The following is a 7,718-nucleotide window of genomic DNA, read 5'->3' on the forward strand; positions in this document are numbered from 1 at the left end:
TCAAGTTATGTGGATTTAGGTAAAATGTTTTCAACATGGATTAGAAGATTCTCCCCCAAGTAATAGTTAAAGCTATGTTAAATATTATTCTCTACTCTGTGTGAGTAGATATGTGTAGATTATTTTTAGACAATAAACAATCTAAGTTCTTCCTTTTACTAATAGTGTTTTTTATACCATATAAGTGTATTTTTATCAATGATTTTAAATTGTGTATCTTGAGATGTACCATAAAGAGAAGTAAAGACATTATTTTAAGCTAAGAGAAAGAAATATTTCTATCTTTAATGACAAAGAGAATTAAAAGTTGAAATACACAACTCTTTAAATTACTAGGAAATAAACTAAAATAGAGAAAAAGTGATATGAGGAAAAGATTAAGATCAAGAAATTATAAAAGGCAAGCATAAAGATGACTATAATTTAAACTAAAAAGTAATAGAAAAACATATATTAAAATATCAGTTAGAATTCTACTGAAAAAAAATTAGCAAAGATTCAGACATATTAGTCTTCAATAATGGACAATGCCTGTGGCTCAAAGGAGTAGGGCACCAGCCCCATATGCCAGAGGTGGTGGGTTTAAAATATAAACCCAGCCCTGGCCAAAAAAAAAAAAAAGTCTTCAATAATATTTAGAGTGCAGTATTTTGAATTGAAACATTGGTTCACTATTTGTTTGAATATACCTTGCTACAATTATTTTATTTTTTACAGTTTTTATTATTATTCTTTTTATTTCACAATATTAATTAACGAGATGCAAGAATTTTGTTATATGGATTTGTTAGAGAATACGTAAGTCAGGGCCTTTGGTGTACTCATTATCAGGGCAAATTTTTACCCCACACCCACCTTTACACCCTCCCTTTTTCTTAGTTTCTCATACCTGCTATTTCATTTTGTGCCCCTCTGTAACCATCTTGTAGCTCCCACTTATTACTGATAACATGTAGTATTTTGTTCTCCATTCCTGGGATACTTCACTTTGGATAATAGTCTCCAGTTTCATCTAGTTTTCTACAAAAATGGCTGAATAGTAGTCCATACACATTTACATATAGCACATTTTCATTATCCACTCATGAATTCATGGGCACTCAGTTTAATTTGATGCTATATCTTTCAAATTGTGAATTTTGCTGTGAAAAACATTCAAGTACCGGTATTTTTGGTAAAGTGACTTCTTTTCCTTTGGGTATACTCAGAGGTGAGATTGCTGGATTGAATGATAGGGCTACGTTTATTTCTTTGAGGAATTTCCATACTATTTGCCATAGAGGTTATACAAACTTGTAATTCCCCCAAACGTGTGTTAGCATTCTTTCTCTTTGCATTTATGTTTTATGACAACATTTATTGTTTTTTGACTTTTTAATAATTGTCATTCTGATACATGTGAGGTTAAATTAAAAAGCTTCTGAGGGGAGGGGGAGGATGGGTGAAGAGAATGATATTGTGGGGATCATGCCTATAGTTTATTTTATTTGGGTAGAGGTGAATTTGTCTAAAGGTTGAATACAAATGTCTTAGCATAACAATTATGAGAAAGACATGATGGCTATGTTGGCCACCTGGATGAGAGTTTTCCAAACTGCATATAGAAGTAACACACTGTATCCTATGAGAGAATTAATGTACACAATTATGATCTAATAAAAAAAAAAAGCTTCTGCATAGCAAAGGAAACAGTCAACAGAGTAAATCGACAACCTACAGAACTGGAGAAAATATTTGCAAACTATACATCCAGTGAGAGATGATATGTAGCATCTACAAAGAACTCAAAAAATCAGCAAGAAAAAAACAATCTCATCAAAAAGTGGGTTAAAGACATGACAGGATTTTCTGCAAGAAGTTAGACAAATGGACGACAAACATGAAAAAATGCTTGCAATACTAATGATCTGGGAAATGCAAATTAAAACTAGAATCAGACACCTACCACCTTACCCCTATCAGAATGGTCATTACAACTGTTTTACAATGCAATTTAAGAATGTGTATTGACTGCATAAAGTCTAAATTCTCTTTCTAGAAATATTTCCCCCACAAAATAAACAGACATATACATGTATGGGAACCACGTTCAAGAATGGTCATTATATATTTGTTTATCTATAAGTAGAATTCCAGCCTTTAACGCATTTTGAGAAACAGAATGAAAGAACAAATGAGAGGAAAGAGCAAGCAGATTTATTTATTTTTATTTTTATTATCATTATTTTTTTATTTCTTATAGCATAACTATTGCAAGCAGATTTCTGTTATGACACTTCTAGGAAGCTTTATCTTAGATAAAGCTTGAGATGTTGGGGGAACATCCTCATTTTAAGTAGCCATGTATCCAGCTACCAATCAGTAATGATATTACAATAGTTCAGAAGGAGAGTTTCTTTGATATTATTTACTGCAAAAATTAACTCCCATTTGTCTGAACCTTTCCAATGTACTCTAGTTTCTCCTTAAAATAACTCAAGTGCTCATTACTGTTTCCTCCAACCAAAAAGTTGTCTTTTTCTTCAAAAATAACTTGCTGCTTTTTTATAATGTAAATTGTAACTAACTTGTGAACATAGCCGTTGTTAGCTAACTTGTTAAAATAGCCATACTTTTATTTTAAAAGTCTATGATTAAAAAGTGTGGTCCTAGCATTTTTTTGAATTTTAAACTATAAGTGTGTGTGAATATAAGGACTTATTCAAAGAACGAAACAAAATTCTAAAAATGATTTATTTCCTGGAGAGCAGCCTTATTTTAAAATAAGCATATCTAAAAATCAGAAGGGAAATATCAATTGCTATATACAGTACCAAGTAATAAATTCCATAATTTATTCATTTATTAATTATTCAGCCCATACAATGTATTTTTTTATTCCATGTGTCAAACATTGTAAACAAAAAGCCATAATCTCTAGCCTCCAGTACGCACCCCAATTAATGGTAGAATGACTTGGCCACAATGGGTACAGGTGTGAATAAGTTGGTATTGTAATGCTAAACGTGCTTACTCTACTCAAATTGTAGCATCGAGAAAAATATTTGCGCTCAGTTTGAAAATTTGAAATAGTCCCAAGAAGGTTCTTGTGTGAGGGTGTGAATATTGTTGGAATGAAAATGTATCCTATTGCAAGAAGTGTGTATGATTTGATGTGACCGGTGATGTATCTACCTGTAAGTGTGGTGTGTGTGTGTGTGTAAAAAAGCTGGAATAAGGCGAAAAGGTAGAGAAGTTTGCAGAGACTCTTCAGGGCAAGATATGGCATTCTGTAAAGTTTGAATTCGTTGTGAAGGGTTTGTATAGAGAATTAAAATTTGCCAGGAGATAAGTGCTGTCGTAGGATTGCATTTTAGGAAGAGGTACATCTGATGCCCTTGCAGCAAATGGTCCAGCTCTTTAGGTAACAATAAAAATGTACCAGAAAAAACACAAATTCAATGAATGAATTGGTGTATTTGAGAACTTTACTCTGTGAGTACTGCCTCATATTTCTAACTCATCAAATGACAGTAGGCATTGCCTCCCTTCAATAGGCAGAATGTGAACTCACTGTCCATTTCAGTGGTTTCTATTTTATTAATGGATTTAACCAAAGTTCAGCTAGCGTAAGCACAGATTTCCTACTTCTAGTTCAAATCCTTGCGTAACTTACCTTTGAAACTCCAAATGCTACAGCACAGCACAGCTTATCTCTAAGTATGGTACACACGTACGGCATACACAGCACCATACACACAGCTTATTGCTAAGCCCAGCATTGTCCGTGCGTTCCTTTTGCTACACTGCGCTTTTTCTATTTTATTCAGTTCTTCTCACTCCCTAAGAAAATGTTACAATTGTAAATGGGCCCTCAGATTAGTAAAGTCAGTCACAGAGTACAGAGGGCAAGACTGGACAGGGAGGGAAAAGTCACAGAAGCAAAACCTGGTGATATTGAATTGGAAGTTCAATTAAGTGCAGGCAGTATCAGAGAGTAATAAAATAACATAAAAATATGTAAGTGTTTCTTGTTTCTCAGTTTGCATGTTTTTTACTTTCTTATAATTCATGTTGAAGATGGAACATTTCTTCATAGAGCACCATTGAAAGAGCACCACAGAAGATGCCAGGACGCTGAAGCTGAGTTGTCCAGAGCTTGGCCCACATTTCCCTCTTGTCAATGAGAGACCATATGTAAAACCAAAGCAAACCAAAACGAAAAACCGCTTAGATGCACTTAAAAAGGTCTCAATCTCTGCGTTACTTGAGCAACCCACTCCTAGGTGGCCACTGAGGAGTATTCCCACTATTAACAAAGGTGTTATTATTTGTGTGTAAAACAAGTAACTCAGAAAAGTTAAATAACTTGTCCACTTTCACCTGGGTACGAAATGGCAGGGTGAGTTACAATTGACTCTAAAGCTTGCGCTACTTTGCTATACACATTGTAAATTAAATAGCTATCTATTTTGTTGAGACACTCTTATATTTACCTAAGTATTTAAGATAGTTGCATGCAATTGATATAATAGAGGTTAAACATAAATTAGAAATTTCATCTCCCGTATAAGGTTTGAATTTTTACAAGTCTTGATGTTTATGGAAGCATTTTTTTTTTTTTTTTTTTTTTTTTGAGGCACAGTCTCATTCTGGTCACCCTCGGTAGATTGCTGTGGTGTCAGAGATCACGGCAACATCAAACTCTTGGGCTTATGTGATTCTCTTGCCTCAGCCTCCTGAGTAGCTTGGACTACAGGTACCTACCACAACACCCAGCTATTTTTTGGTTGCAGTTTTCACTGTTGTTCAGCAGGCGCTGCTGGAAGCATTCTTGATAGTCCATGAAAAACCACCCAACTATATGCCATGAACAATTTTCCTTCTGATCCATATGTGCTACTGTGTTGTTAAATTACCTAGACATTTCATTAAACATTTTTGTTAAACATTTTTTTAAATAATTTTTTACTTCTGACTATAGGAATCTAAATCCTCTGCATATTTAATTTCAAAAAGTTTTAAATAGTTAATTTATGTTATACTAGTGCTTTATAAATTTACTAAACCAATAAGGAAGAAAGAAGAAGAGCATTTGAATATCCCTGGGTATTTGTGCTTATATGCCTGAAAAGCTAACCATAAATGTAAAATTTCTGTATAATTATTTCTCTTATCTTAAAATATTCATGTGGATTGTGTATTCTATTTTATAATATATCCTTGATTGTTTTAATAAAGTCCATTTTAAATTATTTACCACTTGGAAAATAATTTTCCCAGTTATACTGGTTTATAACATGGTTCAATTGCCTTCAGTCTCCTGTGGGTAATAAAGATAGTCATCTTTTCCTACTTGTTATTGATTGAGAGTATTGTGCCTTAAAAAACTTCTGTTAAATAAACTAACTCTGTGAGTAACCCTTTATTATTTGGGAGGACAGTGTGTTGAATTAAGTTATCCCTGTATTGCCTTCCATCATATTTTTATTTCTTTCGCATAAAAGAATAACAATTCAATTTTAAATTTGAAATCCCTGAATTGCCCATTCTTCCCAGTAAGCCACTGTCTGCTTATATAGGGAATCAGGCTCTCAGAAAATTTTTCCTGGAACAAGACAACAGAATCCAAGAAGCAGCCATGCTTGTTTGAAAGGCACATTTCTATACTGCTAATCTGAGCAGAAGAGTCTGGTCCCAGGCAAGAACAGAGTGTGATTAGGGAAATAAAAAAGAAATTGAAGCAATAGTATTTAAAATGAACAGTTTTTGGTTTTTAATCACTGTAATGTGAAATAGGGGTGTAGGATGACTTCACAAGATTCCAAACTTAAATGAGATTAAGGGAATTAAAACATTTTAATAAGAATGGTAAATTTGTAGGGGTATGTAGCCTTTGACTCCTCTGTGGCACATAGAAGAAGAATCATCCATAAACATCTTTATTTATTTAAATAAAATAAATAAACACCAAAGAAATTTGATGACCAAAAAGAAAAAAAAATTAAAAAAAAGCAAGGTCCAGGCATAATTTTTATGATATCACCATAGATGAGCCAAAAAAAGTCCTCATATACTCCACATGTAGCTCACAGGCCCCAGGTTGGACTCTCCTCTGGGGAAACAGGAAATTCCTTTTTCATATGAGAGTTTTTATTAGGGGACATAAATGAAAACAAAATGACTTAAATCAAAACACAATACATTAATAACATTAATGGAAAAATGAAGGCTCTGTGTCCTATCTAGACAAGAAGGTAGTATAATGTAGAAATTATTCCAAAGGCCAAAGGAAAGAAAAAAATGAATTTCAGAGCAGACTTATTAAATAAGGTTGTAATTTTGAAAAAAAAAAAAAAGCTATGCTTGACAAAATGATTAAAAGTCACTGAATTGTAAGTAATTGATTGTCTTTCATTTTTCCTGTTATTTTGCTTTCCAGCTTATTTGATAGTCAATTTATACCTATATAAAGCTTGCTCTATTGTCCCTCCTTCCCAACCATGGTATTGCAGAAAGGGAACCATCTATGATTGTTTATGCAACCATTTTTCCTTGATAGAGTATTTGGTCTTTAGTGGTCCTCTTATACAAGAAGAGTCAATTAATAAATTACATACTAAGGTGTAATACAACGTGCTGACTTGACTCATTTCATTCTTCTCTTGAGAATTTGGGTTTTAAAGTAGGGATTTAGTTTAATTTCCTAGACTGAAAAGAAATGTTTTATTCATTGTACTTCAAGTCCAGTGAAGTCAGGAAAGAGTGTTTTTCCACATGAACCCTAAAATCAGTCTCACCAATTACAAAGAAACAAAACCAAATAAAACTAAAAACAAACAAAAGTTATTCTTAAAAGGTTATATTCATTTTGAGAGAGGATACCCGAGAAGGGTGAGGTCTGGGAGAACAGGTCTTCTCAGGGAGACCACAAGGATGCACCTGCAGGGTCCTCTCCATGGTGACTCAGCTCTTGGGAATTTGTAGACTTAACTTCCTGGAACCTGGACATTTCCAAGTTCTGTGAAATCCTGTAGTTCTGTAGGGGCTGGGCTAGCATCTCTCGCTTGATTCAAACTGGCCAATGGGAAGAGTACCTGTGGGGTGAAATTTCTTGACTGTCAATAAAAGGAGAAAGACCGAGCCAGTCGGGGAGTGTGGCCATTCAGAAATCTATGCAGTAAGCTCCCGGCCGATGACTAAAGCCTTTCCTCTTATAAACGTGGTATTGGACACTCTCTCTCCATTGGGCCTCATCTTCCTGCAACAATTTTATGAAGTAAGAAGTGCATTTGACTCTTACAAAATGTTTTATGGGAGCATATCTATTTAATTATCTGTTTTATATAAGATTTTATTCATCAAAAAATAAGTTTACAGATTATCTTAGAAAGAATTAGCTCCGTCGTTATGTCAGGTTTCCCTTTCCAAGCACTAGTCTGTTTCTACTTGCTCAAGGTTTCAGGTGAGATAAAGTTTGACAGGTGTCTGTTACTTGCAGTCACAGAACCAGATAAAAGCAAATACTGAGGTATTATAGAATCTGATAAAAACATATGTTTTAGGGTCTATAAAGAAAATTTAACTTTACTTATTCTAACCCTTTAGATGAGAATCAAGGGCTGAACCCTATAATCTTAACAATTTGCAATCTGGCATCAAATCTGTCCTCTGTGCCCTTGAGCACAGATTTTAGGTCAGAGCTAACCAAAGTTATTTCTTTTCTTTTTTTTTTTTTT

The sequence above is a fragment of the Otolemur garnettii genome, unplaced genomic scaffold (assembly GCF_000181295.1).
Source record: "Otolemur garnettii isolate 467f Iridium unplaced genomic scaffold, OtoGar3 scaffold00007, whole genome shotgun sequence".
Classification (NCBI taxonomy): domain Eukaryota; kingdom Metazoa; phylum Chordata; class Mammalia; order Primates; family Galagidae; genus Otolemur; species Otolemur garnettii.